The sequence below is a fragment of the Ranitomeya variabilis genome, chromosome 5, assembly GCF_051348905.1.
Source record: "Ranitomeya variabilis isolate aRanVar5 chromosome 5, aRanVar5.hap1, whole genome shotgun sequence".
NCBI classification, from domain to species: Eukaryota; Metazoa; Chordata; class Amphibia; order Anura; family Dendrobatidae; genus Ranitomeya; species Ranitomeya variabilis.
This window is the reverse complement of record NC_135236.1, coordinates 37814481-37838785: the sequence shown is the minus strand read 5'-3', so window position 1 is coordinate 37838785 and position 24305 is coordinate 37814481. Positions and strand designations below refer to the sequence as shown.

General features: G+C 45.1%; 3 non-coding genes across 3 annotated transcripts; 2 read left to right on the top strand and 1 right to left on the bottom strand.

Annotated features, from left to right (window-relative positions):
• Positions 1–15714: 15714 nt before the first annotated feature.
• TRNAT-AGU (transfer RNA threonine (anticodon AGU)) lies at positions 15715–15788 on the bottom strand. Its single transcript has one exon. It is a non-coding gene; the product is annotated as a tRNA-Thr (tRNA).
• A 6185-nt stretch (positions 15789–21973) lies between these two features.
• Positions 21974–22055, top strand: TRNAL-UAG (transfer RNA leucine (anticodon UAG)). The gene has a single exon. It is a non-coding gene; the product is annotated as a tRNA-Leu (tRNA).
• A 1769-nt stretch (positions 22056–23824) lies between these two features.
• On the top strand, positions 23825–23906 carry TRNAL-UAG (transfer RNA leucine (anticodon UAG)). The gene has a single exon. It is a non-coding gene; the product is annotated as a tRNA-Leu (tRNA).
• The last annotated feature ends 399 nt before the right edge of the window (positions 23907–24305 follow it).

The following is a 24305-nucleotide window of genomic DNA, read 5'->3' as shown; positions in this document are numbered from 1 at the left end:
CAGCAGACACCGTTACTAGGCCCCAACCAAAGTAGTAGGGCAACTGCAGTGTTACATTAAATACTACTTAATGAGAGCCTGAAGGTTGAAGCTCAGACAAGGAATCCTGGAGGAGAACACCAAGGAGGAGGAGAACACCAAGGAGCGGCAGACACCGTAACTAGGCCCCAACCAAAGTAGTAGGGCAACTGCAGTGTTACATTAAAAACTACTTAATGAGAGCCTGAAGGTTGAAGCTCAGACAAGGAAACCTGCAGGAGAACACCAAGGAGCGGCAGACACCATTACTAGGCCCCAACCAAAGTAGTAGGGCAACTGCAGTGTTACATTAACAACTACTTAATGAGAGCCTGAAGGTTGAAGCTCAGCTTTTTCAGTGGAGGACAGCGTGAATGAGTGGCGCAGACAGACAAAGGTAGTATGTGTTAACTTAAAAAGTTGGCTCTATGCAGTTTTAAATTGGTTACAGGGGTACACAGGCAACATTGGTGTGGTCAGCGGAGGACAATTGGAAGGAGGGACCGCAGACAGACTTCCTAGGCCCAAAATAATAAATTAGGCTATGTGAAGCTTAAATTTGGCTACAGGGGTACACAGGCAGCATTGGTGTGGTCAGCGGAGGACAATTGGAAGGAGGGACCACAGACAGACTTCCTAGGTCTAAAATATTAAAATAGGCTCTATGCAGATTCCATTATGTGGCAGGGGTACACAGGCAGCATTGGTGTGTTCAGCGGAGGACAATTGGAAGGAGGGACCGCAGACAGACTTCCTAGGCCTAAAATAATAAAAAGGCTCTATGCAGCTTCCATTATGTGGCAGGGGTACACAGGTAGCATTGGTGTGGTCAGCTGAGGACAATTGGAAGGAGGGACCGCAGACTGACTTCCTAGGCCTAAAATATTAAAATAGGCTATATGCAGCTTCCATTATGTGGCAGGGGTACACAGGCAGCATTGGTGTGGTCAGCGGAGGACAATTGGAAGGAGGGACCGCAGACAGACTTCTTGGGCCCAAAATAATAAATTAGGCTCTGTGCAGCTTAAATATGGCTACAGGGGTACACAGGCAGCATTGGTGTGGTCAGCGGAGGACAATTGGAAGGAGGGATCGCAGACAGACTTCCTAGGCCTAAAATAATAAAATAGGCTATATGCAGCTTCCATTATGTGGCAGGGGTACACAGGCAGCATTGGTGTGGTCAGTGGAGGACAATTGGAAGGAGGGACCGGAGACAGACTTCCTAGGCCCAAAATAATAAATTAGGCTCTATGCAGCTTAAATTTGGCTACAGGGGTACACAGGCAGCATTGGTGTGGTCAGCGGAGGACAATTGGAAGGAGGGACCGCAGACAGACTTCCTAGGTCTAAAATATTAAAATAGGCTCTATGCAGCTTCCATTATGTGGCAGGGGTACACAGGCAGCATTGGTGTGTTCAGCGGAGGACAATTGGAAGGAGGGACCGCAGACAGACTTCCTAGGCCTAAAATAATAAAATAGGCTCTATGCAGCTTCCATTATGTGGCAGGGGTACACAGGCAGCATTGGTGTGGTCAGCGGAGGACAATTGGAAGGAGTGTCTGACACACTAAGTACTCCCAAAAACTAAATTGATGTTAATGTCTCCCAAAAAAAACAAAACCAAAGGGTGGCATACTTAGGTACAGGGGTGTGCTCCTATGCTGACTTTCAGACATTGTAATTTGGCGCAAAGTATTTACTGGTGTAAATGTAGGACAGGGCCCCTGATTATTTTAACTAGCATCATACATGTCAACAAATTGTTATTGTCTGTGCCAGCCATTGAAGGATTTCAGCGCATAGACTAAACAGTGGTGGAGCAGCGAGAGATAATTTTGCAAGTGGTAGAGCACTGTTTGACCTGGGGGGGGACACTCTCTCCTGGCCGGCGGTACAAGCCCAGGGCCCCTCATGTTACAACGGTGTGTCTGACGTTGGGTGCGTGCCACCACCGCCAGAGACACTTCATTGTACTATGAGGGACCCAGTGCCGTTGACCAAAAGTGGGCACACCCACCTCTTCAGACAAACGGCACTCTGACGGGTGCTTGCGCCAAGTGGTGAGACCACGGCCCCGTGGGGGGAGTTAGGCCATTTAGGGAGGTGTAAACATGTCGTATGCTGGACAAACAGCAGCTGCAAATTAAGATATTGGAACAGTCAGTAACACCAGTCCCAAAGCAAGACCTTTTTACAGGAAAGCTAGGTCTCAGCCGGGAAAGGTGGGGCAAAATAATTTGAAATCCATGAGTGGTTCATTTTAATGAAGGTTAGATCATCAACGTTTTGGGTAGCCAGACGAGTCCTTTTTTCAGTCAGTATTGAACCAGCAGCACTGAATACTCTCTCTGATAGCACACTAGCTGCTGGGTAAGCAAGCTCATGCAATGCATATTCGGCCAATTCAGGCCAGGTGTCTATTTTGGATGCCCAGTAATCAAAGGGGAATGACGGTTGAGGGAGAACATCGGTAATGGAGGAAAAATAGTTAGTAACCATACTGGACAAATGTTGTCTCCTGTCACTTTGAATTGATGCTGCTGTACCTGTCGTGTCTGCGGTCATTGCGAAAGCACTCCACAACCTGGTCAGAAAACCCCTCTGTCCTACGCCACTTCTGATTTGTGCACCTCTAAAGGCCCCGTCTCACATAGCGATTTACCAACGATCACGACCAGCGATACGACCTGGCCGTGATCGTTGGTAAGTCGTTGTGTGGTCGCTGGGGAGCTGTCACACAGACAGCTCTCTCCAGCGACCAACGATCAGGGGAACGACTTCAGCATCGTTGAAACTGTCTTCAACGATGCCGAAGTCCCCCTGCAGCACCCGGGTAACCAGGGTAAACATCGGGTTACTAAGTGCAGGGCCGCGCTTAGTAACCCGATGTTTACCTTGGTTACCAAAAAAAACAAACAGTACATACTCACCTTCTGATGTCCGTCAGGTCCCTTGCCGTCTGCTTCCTGCTCTGACTGAGTGCCGCCGTACAGTGAGAGCACAGCAGAGCGGTGACGTCACTGCTGTGCTGTGCTCTCACTGTACGGCGGCACTCAGTCAGAGCAGGAAGCAGACGGCAAGGGACCTGATGGACATCAGATGGTGAGTATGTACTGTTTGTTTTTTTTTACATTTACGCTGGTAACCAGGGTAAACATCGGGTTACTAAGCACGGCCCTGTGCTTAGTAACCCGATGTTTACCCTGGTTACCAGTGAAGACATCGCTGAATCCGTGTCACACACACCGATTCAGCGATGTCAGCGGGACCTCAACGACGAAAAAAAGGTCCAGGCCATTCCGACACGACCAGCGATCTCACAGCAAGGGCCTGGTCGCTGGTACGTGTCACACATAGCGAGATCGCTACTGAGGTCGCTGTTGCGTCACAAAACTTGTGACTCAGCAGCGATCTCGCTAGCGATCTCGCTATGTGAGACGGGGCCTTAACTCCTCTGCCCTGTTGCCCCCTGCAGCTCGTGTGAGAACCATCACCGGCGCTGTGTGCTGGGAATGCCTGAATCAAATGGTCTACAAGAGTAGCTTGTTTGGTTGCCAATATTTGTTCGAGGTTCTCATGTGGCATGATATTTTGCAATTTGCCTTTATAGCGAGGATCAAGGAGGCAGGCCAACCAGTAATTGTCATCAGTCATCATTTTTATAATGTGTGGGTCCCTTTTGAGGATACGCAAGGCATAATCCGCCATGTGGGCCAATGTTCCAGTTGTCAAGTCAGTGCATATGCTGGGTTAAGGAGCACTTTCTGGCAAATCAACGTCACTTGTCTCCCTCAAAAACTCTGAACCCGGCCTTGCACCGCCAGCAGTTTCTATTGCCCCCTGAGAAGCTTCCTCATCCAAAAAATACTCATCCCCATCATCCTCCTCGTCCTCCTACTCTCCGCCCGCCACCTCGTCCTGTAGACTTCCCTGAGCAGACAATGGCTGACTGTCATCAAGGCTTCCCTCGTCCTCGGCTGCAGACGCCTGCTCCTTTCTGTGCGTCAAACTTTGCATCAGCAGACGCATTAGGGGGATGCTCATGCTTATTACGGCGTTGTCTGCACTAACCAGCCGTGTGCATTCCTCAAAACACTGAAGGACTTGACACAGGTCTTGTAGCTTCGACCACTGCACACCTGACAACTCCATGTCTGCCATCCAACTGCCTACCCGTGTATGTGTATCCTCCCACAAATACATAACAGCACACCTCTGTTCGCACAGTCTCTGAAGCATGTGCAGTGTGGAGTTCCACCTTGTTGCAATGTCGATGATTAGGCGATGCTGGGGAAGTTGCAAAGACCGCTGATGGTTCTGCATACGGCTGGAGTGTACGGGCGAACGGCGGAAGTGCGAGCAAAGTCTGCGCACTTTCAGGAGCAGGTCTGGTAACCCCGGATAACTTTTCAGAAAGCACTGCACCACCAGGTTTAAGGTGTGAGCCAGGCAAGGAATGTGTTTCAGTTGTGAAAGGGCTATGGCAGCCATAAAGTTCCTTCCGTTATCACTCACTACCTTGCCTGCCTCAAGATGTACAGTGCCCAGCCATGACTGAGTTTCTTGCTGCAAGAACCCGGACAGAACTTCCGCGGTGTGTCTGTTGTCACCCAAACACTTCATTGCCAATACTGCCTGCTGACGCTTGCCATCAGCTGTTCCATAATGGGACACCTCGTGTGCAACAGTGGCATCTGCGGATGGAGTGGTCGTGCGACTGCGGTCTGTGGACGAGCTCTCGCTTCTGCTGGAGGACAAGGAGGAGGAGGGGGGACGAACGCCTACAGCCAATAGTTTCCTAGACCGTGGGCTAGGAAGAACTGTCCCAATATTGCTGTCCCCTGTGGACCCTGCATCCACCACATTAACCCAGTGTGCCGTGTTGGAGACGTAACGCCCCTGGCCATGCCTACTGGTCCATGCATCTGTTGTCAGGTGTACCTTTCTACTCACAGATTGCCTGAGCGCATGGACAATGTGGTCTTTTACATGCTGGTGGAGGGCTGGGATGGCTTTTCTCGAAAAAAAGTGTCAACTGGGTAGCTCGTAGCGTGGTACAGCGTAGTCCATTAGGGCTTTGAAAGCTTTGCTTTCAACTAACCGGTAGGGCATCATCTCTAATGAGATTAGTCTAGCAATGTGGGCGTTCAAACCCTGTGTACACGGATGCGAGGATGAGTACTTCCTTTTCCTAATGAGAGTCTCATGTAGGGTGAGCTGGACTGGAGAGCTGCATAGGGTGGAACTAGCGGCGGTGCCGGTGGACATGGGTGACTGAGAGAGGGTTGGTGATGGTATTCTTGCTGTTGCCCTACATACAGTTTTTCCTACCACGAACCTGGTGATTCCCTGACTGCTTTGGCCTTGCGACAAAACCGCCACATTACCTGCAGGTGGTGTGGTAAACGGTGGGCTTACAGTGAGGGAAGGGATGTCGCGTTGCTGACTATCTTCATTGTGAGAGGGTGCTACAACGTTAAGGGATGTTTGGTGGTTTGTCCAGGCTTGCAAGTGCATGGTGGTTAAATGTCTATGCATGCAACTTGTATTTAGATTTTTAACATTCTGACCTCTGCTGAAGGTCCTTGAGCATTTCTTACAGATGACTTTGCACTGATCATTGGGATCTTGGTTAAAAAAATTCCAGACTGCACTCTTCCTACTATAGGATACCTTTTCAGGCATTGCACACTGAGCTACTTTACCCGGATGGCCACGCTGTCCTACAACTGGTTTTGGTTTTGCCACACGTTTTTGGCCAGATACGGGCCTGCCAGATGGAACCTGTTGCGATGTTGATGCCTGCTGCGGCTCCTCCTCCTCCGCTTCAGAGCTACTGCCGCCTGCACCCTGTTCCCCCAATGGCTGCCAATCAGGGTCAACAACTGGGTCATCTATGACCTCCTCTTCTATGTCCTGTGCATCTTCGTCTGGGTTACCGTGTAAGCCGGTGCTATAGCGTTCGTGAAGGGGCTCCATAGTCTCATCAGGGTCAGATTCTGGATCAGTACACTGCGAGGGCAATGTTCTGATCTGAGTCAAAGGAACAGCATAATAATCTGGCTGTGGCTGTGCATCTGTGCACTCCATGTCCGATTCATCTTGTAATGGGCATGGCCTGTTAACAATTTCCCTTTCTAACCCAGGCACGGTATGTGTAAAGAGCTCCATGGAGTAACCTGTTGTGTCGCCTGACGCATCCTTCACTGTTGTTCTGGGTGAAGGACACAAGGAAGCGACTTGTTCCTGACCGGGAGTATCCACTGACGACGCACTGCTCTGACATTTGGCACTTTCTGAAGAGGAGGCGAAAGAGCTAGATGCAGAGTCAGCAATGAAAGCCAATACTTGTTCCTGCTGCTCCGGCTTCAAAAGCGGTTTTCCTACTCCCAGAAAAGGGAGCATTTGAGGCCTTGTGTAGCCAGATGATGATACTGGCTCAACAACTCAAGACTTAGGGGCTATATTGCTTTTCCCACGACCACCACCACTACCATCATTACCAGCTGGCAATGAACGCCCACAGCCACGACCTCTTCCACCAGACTTCCTCATTCTTGGAAAAATGTAACCAAGCTAACAGCCGTTATGTGGTCCTGTAAAACCAGGTAGAAGGTGTACGTGAACTTGTTGTGAATTTAAATCTCCCTTTTTTTATATGTGGGAGAATGCAGGAAAAAATCAGGCCCACTGTATTACACTACACTGTTTTATTGGCAGAAAGAGGCTGGCAGATATGACACTAACAGGACTGACGCAGATGCACACACTGGCAATAGAAATGTCCCTCTTTATGTGTGGGAGAATGCAGGGAAAAATCAGGCCCACTGTATTACACTACACAGTTTGATTGGCAGAAAGAGGCTGGCAGATATAACACTAACAGGACTGACGCAGATGCACACACTGGCAATAGAAATGTCCCTCTTTATGTGTGGGAGAATGCAGGGAAAAATCTGGCCCACTGTATTACACTACACAGTTTGATTGGCAGAAAGAGGCTGGCAGATATGACACTAACAGGACTGACGCAGATGCACACACTGGCAATAGAAATCTCCCTCTTTAGGTGTGGGAGAATGCAGGGAAAAATCTGGCCCACTGTATTACACTACACAGTTTGATTGGCAGAAAGAGGCTGGCAGATATGGCACTGACAGGACTGACGCAGATGCACACACTGGCAATAGAAATGTCCCTCTTTATGTGTGGGAGAATGCAGGGAAAAATCAGGCCCACTGTATTACACTACAGTGTTTGATTGGCAGAAAGAGGCTGGAAGATATGGCACTAACAGGACTGACGCAGATGCACACACTGGCAATAGAAATCTCCCTCTTTATGTGTGGGAGAATGCAGGGAAAAATCTGGCCCACTGTATTACACTACACAGTTTGATTGGCAGAAAGAGGCTGGCAGATATGGCACTAACAGGACTGACGCAGATGCACACACTGGCAATAGAAATCTCCCTTTTTTTATATGGGAGACAAGGGATTTAATCAGGCCCACTATATCACAGTATAGTTCCTGTGGCACAAAATGACTGTCAGATACCACAGACAGCACTGGCACAGATGCACAGATTTGGCAAGATTATTCTCCCTTTATTTAAAAATAAATTTTGGATATGGGAGACAAGTGATTTAATCAGGCCTACTGTTATACTCTAGGTTTTCTGTGGCAGAAAAAGAAAGACAGATGCCACACACAGGACTGGCACTGATGCAGATCTGCCAATCTTAATCTCCCACTTTTTTTTTTATGGGAGAATTGTGAAGAAATCAGGCCCACTGCTATACAGTAGGTTTTCTGTGGCAGAAAAAGAAAGACAGATGCCACACACAGGACTGGCACTGATGCAGATTTGCCAATCTTAATCTCCCACTTGTTTTATTTTTTATGGGAGAATTGTGAAGAAATCAGGCCCACTGTTATACAGTAGGTTTTCTGTGGCAGAAAATGAAAGACAGATGCCACACACAGGACTGGCACTGATGCAGATTTGCCAATTTTAATCTGCCCCTTTTTTTTTTTTTTCAGGGAGACTAGTGAATAAATCTGGGCCACTGTATTAGAGTATATTTTCTGTGGCAGAAAGTGGCTTGGAGAGATATAACAAAAAAAAAAAAAGGGACTGTACTACAATTACTATCTCCCTACAGTAATCTCAGAAAAGTATGGCAGGCAGCAATAAAAAGGACTGCTGCACACAAAAGTCAAATGTGTGGACAAACAAACAAGATAGCTGTGCAGAAAGGAAGGAGCAACAGGATTTGTGCTTTGAAAAAAGCAGTTGGTTTGTACAGCGGAGTACACACAGCAATACAGCTATCAGGGAGCCTTATAACCTACAGAGCTGTTGCACAGAAATCTAGCCTCCACTGTCCCTGCAAAGAAAAGGTGGTGTTGGACAGTGGAAATCGCTACAGCACAAGCGGTTTTGGGGTTAATTTACCCTGCCTAATGCTATCCCTGCTTCTGACGAAGCGGCAGCATCCTCTCCCTATGCTCAGATCAGCAGCAGTAAGATTGCGGTCGGCGGGAACGCCCCTTTATAGCCCCTGTGACGCCGCAGAAAGCAAGCCAATCACTGCCATGCCCTTCTCTAAGATGGTGGGGACCAGGACCTATGTCATCACGCTGCCCACACTCTGCGTGCACCTTCATTGGCTGAGAAATGGTGCTTTAAGCATCATAGGAAACTCGACTTTGGCGCGAAGAACGTGTACCGCATGGCCGATCCCACGCTGGGATCAGATCGGGTTTCATGAAACCCGACTTTGCCAAAAGTCGGTGACTTTTGAAAATAACCGATCCGTTTCGCTCAACCCTACTGGAGACTTCTAAGGTGGCCAGCAATGAGTCCAGACCTGAATCCCATAAAACACCTGTGGAGAGATCTAAAAATGGCAGTTTGGAGAAGGCACCCTTCAAATATCAGGGACCTGGAGCAGTTTGCCAAAGAAGAATGGTCTAAAATTCCAGCAGAGCATTGTAAGAAACTCATTGATGGTTACCGTAAGCGGTTGGTCGCAGTTATTTTGGCTAAAGGTTGTGAAACCAAGTATTAGGCTGAGGGTGCCAATACTTTTGTCTGGCCCATTTATGGAGTTTTGTGTGAAATGATCAATGTTTTGCTTTTTGCTTCATTCTCTTTTGTGTTTTTTTCATTTAAGACAAGTGAAATGAAGATAATAATACCAAAGAATTTGTGTTTGCAATCATTTTCAGGAAGAAACTGTGTATTATCTGACAGAATTGCAGGGGTGTGAATAGTTTTGGCCATGACTGTAAGTATCTATAGATATATCTATAGATAGATACTGTATATCCATAGATAGTTGATACATAAATGCAATGAAAAAAAAACAGGGAAAAAAATGGCGTGTGCTCCCGCGCAATTTTTTGCACCAGAAGGGGAAAGCCGATGGCCGGGGGCCAATATTTGTAGCCTGGGAAGGGGGTGATACCCATGGCCCCGCCAAGGCTATGAATATCAGCCCGCAGCTGTCTGCATAGCCTTTACTGGCTATTAAAATAGGGGGACCCCCCCAAAAAATGACGTTGGGTCCCCCTATATTTTATAGCCAGAAAGGCTACGCAGACAGCTGCGGGCTGATATTCATAGCCTAGAGAGGGGCCATAGATATTGCCCCCCCCCCGGTTACAAATACCAGTCCGCAGCCACCCCAGAAATGGTGCATCTGTAAGATGCGCCAATTCCGGCACTTAGCCCCTCTCTTCCCACTCCTGAGTAGCTGTGGGATATGGGGTAATAAGGGGTTAATGTCACTTTGCTATTGTAAGGTGACATTAAGCTGGGTTAATAATGGAGAGGAGTCAATAAGAAAGAGTTAAAAACAAAATAAAGACACAGCCAGAAAAATTGTTTTATTATTCTTAATTTAACCATACTTACCATACTTCAGCACCTGTAAAAAACATAAAATAATAAACCGTATACTCCCTGTCCGACGCAGTCCAATTAATAACGAGTATCCCATGACGATCTCCCCTATAGAACAGTGACATTGGGTGATGTCACTGCTCTATAGGACCTCCAGTGACACACTGACAGGAAACAATGGCTCCTGCAGTGCATCACTGAGAGGTTACTGTAGTTCACTGGTCTCACTTTATGGCAATTACTTTCTCACACAGCAATGCCAAAAGTGAGACTAGGGACTATTTTTTACAGTGACGGAGGACTACAGTGCGGAAGGATACCTCCCTCCTGTCATTGTATTCCTGGAGCCCCTAGAGAGCGGTCTGCTGCTCTCCACAGGAGATCGTCGTGGGACACTCGTGGATTTCTGCGGATCAGGGAGTATATTGTTTGTTTGTTATTTTACTATTTTTTACTGGTGACACTGGCTTTGGGGATCAAAGTGACAAGTGATGGTGAGTATGTACTCTGTTACATGTACTGTATGTCTATATGTATGTAATGTATGAATGTATTGTATGTTGTATGTATGTAGTATGTATGTAGTATGTTGTATGTATGTAGTATGTAAGTTGTATGTATGTATGTTGTATGTATGTTATATGTTTTTAGTATGTTGTATGTTTGTAGTATGTTGTATGTATGTAGTATGTAAGTTATATGTATGTAGTATGTATGTTGTATGTATGTTATATTTTTGTAGTATGTTGTATGTTTGTAGTATGTTGTATGTATGTTGTATGTATGTTATATGTTTGTAGTATGTTGTATGTTTGTAGTATGTTGTAAGTATGTAGTATGTATGTTGTATGTATGTAGTATGTATGTATGCTGTATGTATGTAGTATGTTGTATGTATGTTGTATGTTGTATGTAGTATGTATGTTTGTGTGTTTTTTTACATTCAACACATTAGCCGGATGATGGGACTACTACTGTTACATCATTGGCTAATGTTTCAATCACTGTCATTGTAGCAGGCATAGCCCAATGGGACTTGTAGTCCCATCGGACAATGCCTGCACACCCACACAGGCCCCTAAGAGGCCCGCACAGACCCCCGGCAGCCCACACAGGCCCGCACAGACCCCCGGCAGGCCCACAAAAACCCTCGGCAGCCCGCACAGACCCCCAGCAAGCCCGCACAGATCCCCTGCAGGCCCGCACAGACCCCCGACAGGCCCGCACTGACCCCCGGCAGCCCGCACAGACCCCCAGCAGGTCCGCACAGACCCCTGGCAGGCCCACACAGACCCCCGGCAGGCCCGCACAGACCCCCAATGGTCCCGCACACACAGACACGCAGTCTCTACCCACGCACCGCCCACACTCCATTATAGTGCATCATTGCACTATGGGAACTTCCGATTCCGGTATTCGATATTGTAAAAGTATCAGAACTCAGTATCGGAACTCCAACACAGCAAATATTGGTCGATACCCGATATTACAGTATTGGAAGGCTCAACACTACTCGCCGTGTGTCTATGTATGTGCAACCAGTCTGCACTGCCACTACAGGCACTGCCGGTATTGAACCACATCAATGCAATGTCCTCGTTAACAGGTACGAGACGAGCTCTATTGGACTGAGGGAGCATAGTTACTCTGGTACATGGGTCCCTTTTTGCTGGGGACATCCCCAATGGACAGAAGGTGGGGGTGGTATGCATACATGAGGAACTACGAAAGTATCTGAGGCCACCAACGCCTATCGGTGGTGTGGTATGGCAACTGGTCATGTGGTTAATGGGCGGTATGTATCGCAGAGGTAGATAGCCCTGTGATGGAAGTCTGAGCTTGTTTTCTCAGCAGATTTACTGCTGAGGGTTTTCTATACATTTGGAAGACTTCAAGATGGTGCCTGTGTGTTTGTGCATGGGTGGCAATGCTGGCTGGTCTGAGCCAGAGTGTGGAGGCTGTTTGGAACATGGTCTGTGTGCTGGTAGGGAGAAGGCCTCCTGTGTATGTGGCTCCAGACCGAGCCTGAGTGCTGGAGATTGCCCCAGCCTGTGTGCCCATAGGCCTGAGGAAGCAGAATCCTGTCAGGATCTGTGTGAGGTCAGGGTCATGTGACCTGGCCATGTGAGTTAGTGACTGCTGGTGTTTTCTGAGAGCAGGAACTTCCACATAGCTCTCAGAGTAGCTAGAGGACTGAGCTATGGACACAGATGCTTTGTTTTAAAGGCTGTTTTTCCTTTTTGTTGGTGCTTCCGAGTTTATGAAGCAAATAAACCCATATGAATTTTGAAAGAAACGTGCCTCCTGTCTTCCTCCTGTCACACCTGAATGAGTACAATCCCTACGATTGCTGCTAGTCTGTGGGCATCAGTCCAGGAGGTACCTGGGAAGACTACAGCAGGTGTTTGATGTGGATCGGCGGGTCCACGAACTCCAAGCATCTGGTGGTGGCTTGGTGGGGCCACAAAGTTTTCAAGCTTCTGGTGGTAACTCAGCGGGGTTACAAAGTTTGCTGTGACTCAGAGGAGCATGCCGGGACAAGGACCGACCACAGCAGAAGCTGTGCAGAGTGCCTGGTGTGTATCAGTGTGCAGTGACAGGAGGTCCGCAGAGCTGTCCGGAGGTCCGCAGAGCCATCCTGAGGTCCACAGAGCCGTCTGGTCGTGTGAAGCCATGTAGAGCCTGGCAGAGCAGTATAGAGCTGTGAAGACCCATACGGAGAGGTGCAGAGCCTTGCAAAGCTGTGCGGAGCCTCATTGCTCAGAGCCTTGCAGAGACAGATAGAGCAGGGCAGAGCGATGCGGAGCCTCGCTGTGAGGAACTTTCGGGGTGGATAGACTGCCATGCACAAGTGGTGAGGGCCTAAGAGGGCATGGGGAGTCCACAGCATGCCCCCCAAGGAGGGATGGTTGCCTAAAAGGGGGTGGAGTCGAAAAGGGGGCAGTAACCCAAACAGGGATATTTTCCCAGAAAGGGGTGGAATCCCAAAAGGGGGCGGTGACCCAAGAGGGGGTGGAGTCCCAAAAGGGGGCAGTGACCCAAATAGGGGTGGTGGCAAAAACACGTCAGCAGCAAAAGCGCCGAGGGACTGTTGTTGGGATCAGTGTTTTTAACAGTGCATGTCCGGGGTTATGTACTGACTTTTCATCTGACAAAATGATGTCGCAGAGTGGTACTGTGGAAGTAAATGGAGAGTGCGTGACTGGACTTCAAGACTCAGGGAGCCCGGTGACCCTGGTGAGCGCCACACTCCCTGTCTATCTGATTCCCAGAAGGAAGATGGAAGTCCACTGCATCCTCGGGGTCGCTAGGGATTATCTCGTGACCAGGGTAATCATTGAGACTAGAGTTGAGCGACTTTTACTTTTTTGGGATCGAGTCGGGTTTCGCGAAACCCGACTTTGTGAAAAGTCGGGTCGGGTGAAATCGGCCGATTATTGTGAAAAGTCGGGGGCCAACTGAAACACGAAACCCAATGCAAGTCAATGGGGAATCAAAGTCGGCAGTGAGTGGAGGACAGGAAAACACCTACAGTGCCCATTTTAATGCCCAAAACATCAATTCTTATTACTGAAGCTTGTCAATCTTAATTTACTTTATAATAATAGTTAGGCATTGAAAACTGGGGGTCATTTGGCTACAGTTGTGGGGGGGTAGGGCTGGCTCAAGATTTTCGTGGGCCCAGGAAACGTGGAATACGTCACGGCGGTGGAGCAGGGAGTGGTAAGTATTTCAACTTTGCAAGTGCTGTGATCCTGAGCAAGCAGGGGGGGGCCACACATTGGCATTGGCACTGGCACAGGGCCCCTCCTAGTACAGCGGTGTGTTTGACGGCGGGGGTCGCCTCCCACCGGCAGAGACACCTTTGTGTACCATGAGGGGCCCTGTGCCAGTGACGTCGCCAACGAGTATGCCCCCCACCTGATGAAGGAACCTGCACTTTCATCTGCACCTTCCTCTTTGTCCCCGTGTAAGGTGATATAGTATGTGGGAAGTGGAACTTGACTTTCAGCAGGGTCAGATTCTGGCTGTGTAGAGTGCAAGGGGAATGTAGTGGTCTGGGTCAATGTACCAGCAGACTCATCTAGCAGTGGCTGGGCAATGGGCAGGATGAGGAGGAAACACAGATATAGGCCCAAATAATAAAGTGGGCTAAATGCAGTTCAAATGTGGTAACAGGACTAAACAGGCAGCATTGCTTTGTTCAGTGGAGGACAACTGTAATGAGCGGCAGACACAGTTAGTAGTCCCAAATAATAAAGTGGGCTAAATGTCTGCCCAAAAATTTATCATAAATAACCAGGTGGCATAGCTAGGTACAGGGGTGGGCTCCTGTGCTGAGTAGCAGACATTGGTAGTAGGCGCAACATTTTAACTGGTCTAAATGGAGGCCAGGGCCCCTGTATATTTTAACTATCATCTATCATTTCAACAAATTTGTATTGGCAGTGCCATTGAAGGATTTAACAGCACAGACTACACAGTGGTGGAGCAGGGAGAGGTAAGTATTGCAAGTGGTAGAGCACTGTTCGAGCTGGGGGGAACACTCTCTCATGGGCGGCGGTACTGGCACAGGGCCCCTCATATTACGACGGTGTGTCTGACGTTGGTTGTGCACCACCACTGTCAGAGACAGTTCATTGTACTATGAGGGACCCTGTGCCAGTGCCGTCGCCCAAGAGTGGGCACACCCACCTGTCCAGGCAAACGGCACTCGCATGGGTGCTTGCGCCAGGTGGTGACCACGGCCCTGTGGTCAGAGTGGTCACATATTACACCACTGCTCCCATAGACATGAACAGAGAGGGGTCACATATTACACCACTGCTCCCATAGAAGTGGACAGATCGGGGTCACTCATTATGCTACTGCTCCCATAGACATGGACAGAGCGGGGTCACATATTACACTACTGCTCCTATAGACATGGACAGAGAGGGGTCACATTTTACACCACTGTGCCCATAGACACAGATGGAGTGGAGTCACTCATTACACCACTGCTCCCATAGAAGTGGACAGAGTGGGGTCACATATTACACCACTGCTCCCATAGACATGGAAAGAGCGGGGTCACATATTACGGTACTGCTCCCATAGACGTGGACAGAGCGGGGTCACATATTACACCACTGCTCACATAGAAGTGGACAGAGCAGGGTCACTCATTAAACATTACATACATTAGATACTGCGTATCTATTTCCATACTTGGTGATATAGTCCATGGAGCCCTATATCCAATCCAGTTATGTGATACAGTCCGCGAATCTAATCCCAGCAAGTGTCACACTCTGTGTTGTCTAATCCTAGTGCATGAAAAGGTGAGCAGCACCAACTAACAGCCGTCCTCCACTGTACTTTTCAGTATCACTTTGCAGTCACCAACAAAATGGCTCCTCACTGTGATCCTAAACTTCATCCTCCCTTATCATTTTGAACACCCCCAGAAGGGGAGGAGACATATTACACATGAACAGACCCCGCCCACATTTACTGCAGCCGTAAAGCCATCTAACAAGATACTAGGCTTCTGCTCCCCCTAGTGTTTAAAAGTGGAAAGTATTAAAACTTTTAAAAATATTTTTTCAGATTTTGCTCAATTAACAGTTAATGATAATATTTTTAAAAGCTAAAACATTGATCATTTTTCCAATTGTTGATTTTTTTATGGCACCTTTCCTTTAATATTGACTTTATATAGGTAACAGAGGCCCCCACTGTCCTGATGATTGTGGAGGTAACAATCGCTTTTTTGAAGCCAAAGCTAAGAAAAGGACAAGGCACTGCTGAGATTCGAACTCAGGATCTCCTGTTTACTAGACAGGCGCTTTAACCAACTAAGCCACAGCGCCAGACACTGCCACAATTATAAATAATCGTATAACAGGAGACTGTGGGTTCAAATCCCGTTAGCGCCTTGTCTTTATTTTGAAGGGGTCTAAATTGACCGTATGCTTTAACCCCTTCCCATTGGAGCAATTGTACTTTTTTGTATTTTTGTTTTCTCCTCATTTTCTTCTACGAGCCACATCTTTGTCTTTTTTTCTGCCGATAAAGCCATATGAGGGCTTGGTTTTTTGTATGTCGAGTTGTACTTTTGATCAATGTATTGTAATGTACTGGAAAATGAGCAAAAAATCCAAATGAGGCAAAATTTCAGGAAAAAGTGTGATTTCACAATTGTCATTTTTTTGGTTTTGCTTTTACAACTTTCATTGCGCAGTAAAAATGACAATTCTTCAGGTCAGTATGATTATGGTAATACCCAACTAGAATTTCATTTTTATTTATGTGTAACAAAAATTGGAAATTTGAAAAATCAAAAATCTAAATTTTTCTTGTCTCGCCATTTTGCATACCCTGTAACGTTTTCATTTTTCAGTCAGTAAGCTGTGTGACAGCCATTATTATTTATACCACTATGAGGCAGATACAATATTTTATTGCCCCTTATTCCTGTTTTTCAGCTGTTGCTGCAGTCCAAAAATCACAGTTCTAGGATTTAGGTTTTTTTCTCATTGCTTCGCTTACCGATCTTGTTAATTCATTTTAAATTTTGATAGATTGGACTTTTATGGATGTAGCGTTACTGAATATGTGTCATTCATAGGGGTAAAGATGGGGGGTTGGAGCTTTTATACATTTTTTTATTTACTTTGTATTTCTACAAACATTTTCTGCTATTTTTGCTGTACTTCTTGGATTTTCAATCGTCGTATCACTTGCATTATCATAATATTTTTTTATTTCTATATTTCACCAACATATTACTCTGCACTTTACAATTAAGAGGGGACATATACAGACAAGACATTCCTAATTCCTGATATTGCTTGTGTTTTGTCGTGAAAATAAAGACATTTGCTGAAATTCTCGTTTATTCAAATTTCACCAGAAATCTTAAAAGTGGCAAAAAGGATTCAATTTTCTCTTCTACTGAGTGTTTGTATTATTGAGACTTATGAATAAAAAAATCAACAATTGATAAAGTTAAGAAATTAGGAAAAATAACAAAGGTCATACCAAGATTTGAACTCAGATCACTGGATTCAGAGACCAGAGTACTAACCATCATTGAGCCACTCGTAAAGACTCTGATCACGGATTCTCTGGTGCGAATATAGAGAATGGACACGATCCCCCTTCATGTCTCTCCTAAAAGTTATCTACAATAACTTTTACCCCACTCTGGACACAAATCACAATCCACATCAAGTTGCCCATAAATGTCAATAGGTTGGAAAAATGCTCCGATTCCATCCTGCCAAATAGTTATACGACCTTCTGTACAAAATCAGAAATGAGATCTTTCTGTCACTTTTAAGGTTTGAATAAATGAGAACTAGTGATGAGCGAGTGTAGTCGTTGCTCGGGTTTTCCTGAGCACGCTCGGGTGACCTCCGAGTATTTGTTAGTGTTCGGAGATTTAGTTTTCATCCCAGCAGCTGAATGATTTACAGCTACTAGACAGCTTGAACACATGTGGGGATTCCCTAGAAACCTGGCAACCCCCACATGTACTCAGCCTGGTTAGTAGCTGTAAATCATTCACATTAACAAATACTCGGATGTCACCCGAGCGTGCTCTGGAAAACCTGAGCAACGAGTATACTCACTCATCACTAATGAGAAGTTTATCAATAATTATATTAATATTCACTGACACATAATATTAGCAATCAGATATATACTTGATGATCAATAAGTCATGGGAGACCATATTGAAAAGTGGCACATTACAAAGAAAAAGAAAAAAGTGTGCGGGCGGCAGTAGAAATAAAACCCATGACGCTGAAGGAACTGAAGCTGTAATGCTGCTGTTGCGCCGAGTTGGTTAGCGTGTGGTGCCAATGCCACCTGTTGAATTCCACTAGTGGCCACATTATGTTTTTTTCCCCACCCCCCACAGCTAGTGGTATTAAAACTATGCTCATACTTTTGCATTCTATTACTGTTTTCGGACTAATATGAATATAGTGTGCGTCCTTCTTGAAATGATATTGTGCCAGATTGTTACTTTTTCTATTACCTCTGAATTGTGCTGGTGTTCATTATTTTCATAACTCTTAATCTTTAACCATTGATGAGTTATCTGTAGGATAAGTCATGCACATGACATCGCTGCCGGACCACCCCCCGACACTCCCACCGCTCAGAGACAAGAGATGTACGGGAAGGAACACAGCAGCTCCATAGTTTCTTAGTGGCCTCGGCCATCTTTACCTCCTATTCTGGTCGTATACAACCAATATCTGGCCCATTTGTACAAGACAATAAATCCTCTCTTTGAAGAATGATTGTTAGGACGATGGTTTTGTGCACACACAGCATCTTCTTATCGACAGCAAATCCCTGATTTACACAGGATGATGCACTGCGATAATAATCACTGTTATTTGCGATAAACAATCCGGTCATATCATTTTGTTAGGTGAATTTGATGCTGTAGATTTGAAAACCAAAATGCTTTAATGAATCAAATCTACAGGGAAAAAATAAGAAACAAATGTATGGGAGTTCAGAAATCTCAATTACTTTGCTGTTACTGTAAAATGATGCCAACTTTTTTAGTGGAAAAATTCAGAAAGAAGAACGTGTGAACAAGTACTAAGTGTGAAAACTGCATGAGTGGCGATATGAGCCGGCAGAGCGGAGTCCTGACAGTGAGGATATTACAGGCTGTTCAGATTTGCCATAACATAGGGCTGAATTCCATAATTACTAACCATATGTCAGATGACATCCTGCCTACATGCCCAATGGGGCAATCCTGGATACAACAAGTAGCGTGGTTGAGCGGTCCAAGGCGCTGTATTAAGGCTCCAGTCTCTTTCGGGGCGTGGGTTCAAATCCCACAGCTGCCTGCAGGTTTTTTTACAGGGCTGTAATTTTTTCCGTCTTTTGTTACTGTAGTTTTTCAATATTGTCTCCTGTGATTTTTGTTTTCCCGTCGTCATCACATAAATTTCTAATTGGTCATGTTATGTGTGTTTTCCTTGAAGTGAAAATAAAGATATTTGCTGAACTTCTCATCAGCTTATATTTCACAATAAATCCTAAAAGTGAAATCTAAATCCTAAAAGTGGCAGTGTCAGAACATGGCAGTCTATTCCAGTCACATCTTTCCAATGAGAAGAGAAATAGAAAATATATACAGACAAGAAATTAGCAATTGTTTCACCGATGTGGGATAGTAGCTGCCGGCCGGGAATCTTTCTCTGGGCGAAGGACATAAACTTCTGATATCATTTTGTGCCACACAAAAGGTTGTTACATAAAATGAGAATAATGGGGATAGGGGAAAATATGTGTAAGTGGGTTAATAGCTGGCTCATGGATAGGAAACAAAGGGTGGTTATTGATGGAGCGCGGTTAGCAGTGGGGTACCACAGGGGTCAGTATTGGGCCCTCTTCTTTTTAACATATTTATTAATGACCTTGTAGGGGGCATTCAGAGTAGAATTTCAATATTTGCAGATGACACTAAACTCTGCAGGGTAATCAATACAGGGGAGGACAATTTTATATTACAGGATGATTTATGTAAACTAGAAGCTTGGGCTGATAAATGGCAACTGAGCTTTAATGGGGATAAATGTAAGGTCATGCACTTGGGTAGAAGTAATAAGATGTATAACTATGTGCTCAATTCTAAACCTCTGGGCCAAACCGTCAATGAAAAAGACCTGGGTGTATGGGTGGATGACAAACTCATATTCAGTGGCCAGTGTCAGGCAGCTGCTACAAAGGCAAATAAAATAATGGGATGCATTAAAAGAGGCATAGATGCTCACGAGGAGAACATAATTTTACCTCTATACAAGTCACTAGTTCGACCACACTTAGAATACTGTGCACAGTTCTGGTCTCCGGTGTATAAGAAAGACATAGCTGAACTGGAGCGGGTGCAGAGAAGAGCGACCAAGGTTATTAGAGGACTGGGGGGTCTGCAATACCAAGATAGGTTATTACACTTGGGGCTGTTTAGTTTGGAAAACAAAGGCTAAGGGGTGATCTTATGTTAATGTATAAATATATGAGGGGACAGTACAAAGACCTTTCTGATGATCTTTTTAATCATAGACCTGAGACAGGGACAAGGGGGCATCCTCTACGTCTGGAGGAAAGAAGGTTTAAGCATAATAACAGACGCGGATTCTTTACTGTAAGAGCAGTGAGACTATGGAACTCTCTGCCGTATGATGTTATAATGAGTGATTCATTACTTAAACTTAAGAGGGGACAGGATACCTTTCTGGAAAAGTATAATGTTATAGGTTATATATACTAGATTCCTTGATAGGGCGTTGATCCAGGGAACTAGTCTGATTGCCGTATGTGGAGTAGGGAAGGAATTTTTTTTCCCCAAGGTGGAGCTTACTCTTTGCCACATGTTTTTTTTTTGCCTTCCTCTGGATCAACATGTTAGGGCATGTTAGGTTAGGCTATGGGCTGAACTAGATGGACTTAAAGTCTTCCTTCAACCTTAATAACTATGTAACTATGTAAAATTGAGGTGAGTTTGGGATTTTCTATCGAGAAAACAAAGGAAGTTAAAGGACAACTTGATCTATCCTATGTCTCTCCTAAAAATGGTTTACAAGACCAGAACAAGTCACAGGTGATTATAAGGCCGGGGTCACACTTGCGATTGCAATGCGAGGAACTCACCTCAATACCCGGCAAAAAAAACATCAGAAGCTTCCAAACACAAGACATCATCATAGGGGCAGTCGAGAATTGTTTAAATGCAAAGTGATCTTAGCGTATGTAAACTTTTGACTTTTGCAGTAAGTAATAAAAATGCGTTAAAACATTCTCTCTCTCTCTTATTATTCTGGCATTTGACAAATAATAATTATGGTAATCCTAACTGACCTAAAACGGGAAAGGTTTATTCTGATTTTGTGTCAGATATTGAGAACAACCTGCAGACGTGTCTTTTTACATAGTGTGTGGAAACTTCTGGTTTCAACTGTAAACCAGGATCCGTCATGTGTGTGTGCCGTGTATGAGAGACATTATAGTAAGGGTACTGTCACACAGTACCATTTTGATCGCTACGACGGTACGATTCGTGACGTTCTAGCGATATCGTTACGATATCGCAGTGTCTGACACGCAGCAGCGATCAGGGATCCTGCTGAGAATCGTACGTCGTAGCAGATCGTGTGGAACTTTCTTTCGTCGCTTGATCACCCGCTGACATCGCTGGATCGTTGTGTGTGACAGCGATCCAGCGATGTGTTCGCTTGTAACCAGGGTAAACATCGGGTAACTAAGCGCAGGGCCGCGCTTAGTAACCCGATGTTTACCGTGGTTACCAGCGTAAAAGTAAAAAAAAAACAAACAGTACATACTCACATTCCGGTGTCTGTCCCCGGCGTCTCAGCTTCTCTCCACTGTGTGAGCGTCTGCCAGCCGGAAAGCGAGCACAGCGGTGACGTCTGACGTCACCGCTGTGCTTGCCGGCTATGGCGCTTACACAGTGGAGAGAAGCAGAACGCCGGGGACAGACACCAGAATGTAAGTATGTACTGTTTGTTTTTTTTTACTTTTACGCTGGTAACCACGGTAAACATCGGGTTACTAAGCGCGGCCCTGCGCTTAGTTACCCGATGTTTACCCTGGTTACCGGGGACTTCGGCATCGCTCCAGCGCCGTGATTGCAACGTGTGACAGCAGTCTACGACGCTGGAGCGATAATCATACGATCGCTGCGACGTCACGGATCGTGCCGTCGTAGCGATCAAAATGGTACTGTGTGACAGTACCCTAAGACATCTATACCGCCTGATTCAGAGAAAACCAACAAATGAAGGATGAGCCAACAGAGGGAAACGAGTGAAATATGTGTATGCAAGTCATGCATTATTTAAAAACATGCGCCGGAGTCAATTAAAGAAAAATCACGGATAACCATGTGGGTCATGAATGATAATGGTTTTTTTGTGTGTCTAATTGAACATAAAATGTTTTCTACCAATGACATTGTTAGCGCGATTCTGATTTAAATAAATGTATCATTTTGATCTAAGGTAGCGTGGCCGAGTGGTCTAAGGCACTGGATTTAGGCTCCAGTCTCTCTGGAGGCGTGGGTTCAAATCCCACCGCTGCCAGCTTTTATTTGGAACATAGCCCAAGTTGTGGAAGACAATATTTCTTTCTCTTATTTATTTTGCCAGTCAAATCCATTATAACTATGGTTTTGTATGTTTTATTATCAATCCGTATAAGTGACGTAATTCTTGACATTGTTCTCAGCACCCACCAGGGATTCAGAGATGCTTCCAGGAGTCTTCCCCATGCTGTACCCATGCCATTTCAGCACTGTTTACACAGTTTTTAGCAATTTTTAAACCTCCTCCAAACCTCCAGTCAGGATGGTGCTCCAGATAAATGATTGTGTTTCCCATTGACTTCCATTATATTGTTACTCGGGTCAAGCACCCAAGCATTATGATTTGCTCGACTAGAATAACAAGTACTCGAGCCTTTTTTGCCTGTTCATCACTAATACCTTTATGCCCAATCCACTGAAGCCCATGTCCCCTGTAAAAGAGTTAAAAAAAAACAACAATATTCCTCACCTCTTCGACAAATACTTCGACATATACTTAACATGCTGAATGCTGGCATGAGGCGAGCGTAATGTTATATATTATGCCCAGTGTCACTGTAAATAATTCTGTATTGTATTCTGCTTGACCATGCGTGAATTGAAAATTAGCACCTACAAGATATTGACCAACCCCGGAATTCAGAAGATGAGGAACATCAGTGAAGACCCTTCCGAAACACTGTAAGCAATATCATAATTTGGATTCTAGTAAGCCAATCATCAGGGTTATCGATCAATTATCCATGGGACAGAAGGGAGGAGATTTGTCCAAACCCTTAGCTCAGATTGAGAGCCGATGGATCTATAGACTAAATACTGTAACTCCAGGGGTCTCAATGAGAATTTTGGGTTTAGTTCTTTTCTGTAAGTTGGCTAATTTTATTCTAGTTTTATGGGTAGGAGTTGGTCTTACCTGTTTTTCATGTTCTTCTTTGTGACCTTTGTAATATGCCTATTTTTTTTGCTGTATTCATTAATAATTTTGTTGTTTGACCATTTATTCAGACACTACTTACCTGACAAATATTCATATGTCTGCGTTCTTGCCCTTGGTTGTTGTGTTGAAATTCATATCTGTCCTGGCATGACACGTCTGCATCTTCTTGTTCTCTGGTCCGCCTGTCTGCAGACCCCCTCAGACCTACTATGGACTATAATTGAGCATGGAAATTCTTTACAATAATTGCTGTCTTTTCCGGTATGTTTAGTTTGAGGAGCGTATTTTGTACAACCAGATTCAATTGGTCTGGTTAATAACGTATAATACTCTACATATGTGAGATGAGATGATTATGGACTGATGGACCTCCAATGTAAAATATATACTTTTATTTATTGTATTTTTCAATCTTGCTATTTAAATGTATTTTTAGTATATATCGTTTCTCCTTTTTATAGCTATGGTTATATGTAGTGCAAAAAAGAAGAAGGCAGCGCTCATTCTTAGAAAAAATGTGGTGTTTTCTTAGCCCATATGGGATCCTGCGACATTTCAGCTCAAGGAGTAAGCCTTTCTCGAGCCACACCTTCAGCCGAAACGACACAGGAGCCCATGTGGCCTAATAAAAACTACATTTTTTCTAAGAATGAGTGCTGTCTTCATCTTTTTGTACTATATTGTACAGAATCAATGCCAAAAGAAATCCCCGATAACTATGTTGCTCAAGCATAATAATGTTTCTTTTGTCTATTTGGCTATATATTGTTTTCTGCCAATTACATCATTAACAGCATTCTGAATTCAATTGAAAACATCCATATATGTGTGGTAGCGTGGCCGAGCGGTCTAAGGCGCTGGATTTAGGCTCCAGTCTCTCTGGAGGCGTGGGTTCGAATCCCACCGCTGCCAGCTTTTATTAGGAGCATAGCCCAAGTTGTGGAAGACAATATTTCTTTCTCTTACTTATTTTGCCAGTCAAATCCATTTTAACTGTGGTTTTGTATGTTTTATTGTCAATCACCACCGCTGCCATTTTTTTTTGGTCCTTGTTCTTACTAACAGGAAGGAAATGGATGAGGAAGTAAAGATGGCTGGGAACTTAAGAGGAAACAATCATGCTGTCCTTGAAATTTGGATTACAAGACGAGGAAGAACTGGGAGATCTCACACTTTAAATAATTTTTTTATTAATAATTATTGATTATATGATCAATTATTTTTTCTCCAAGATTAAAAATACCACTTTAATTATTTTATATATTAACTTTTATGTCAGCCTCTGGGAGCTCCCAGTTGCATTTGGGGCTG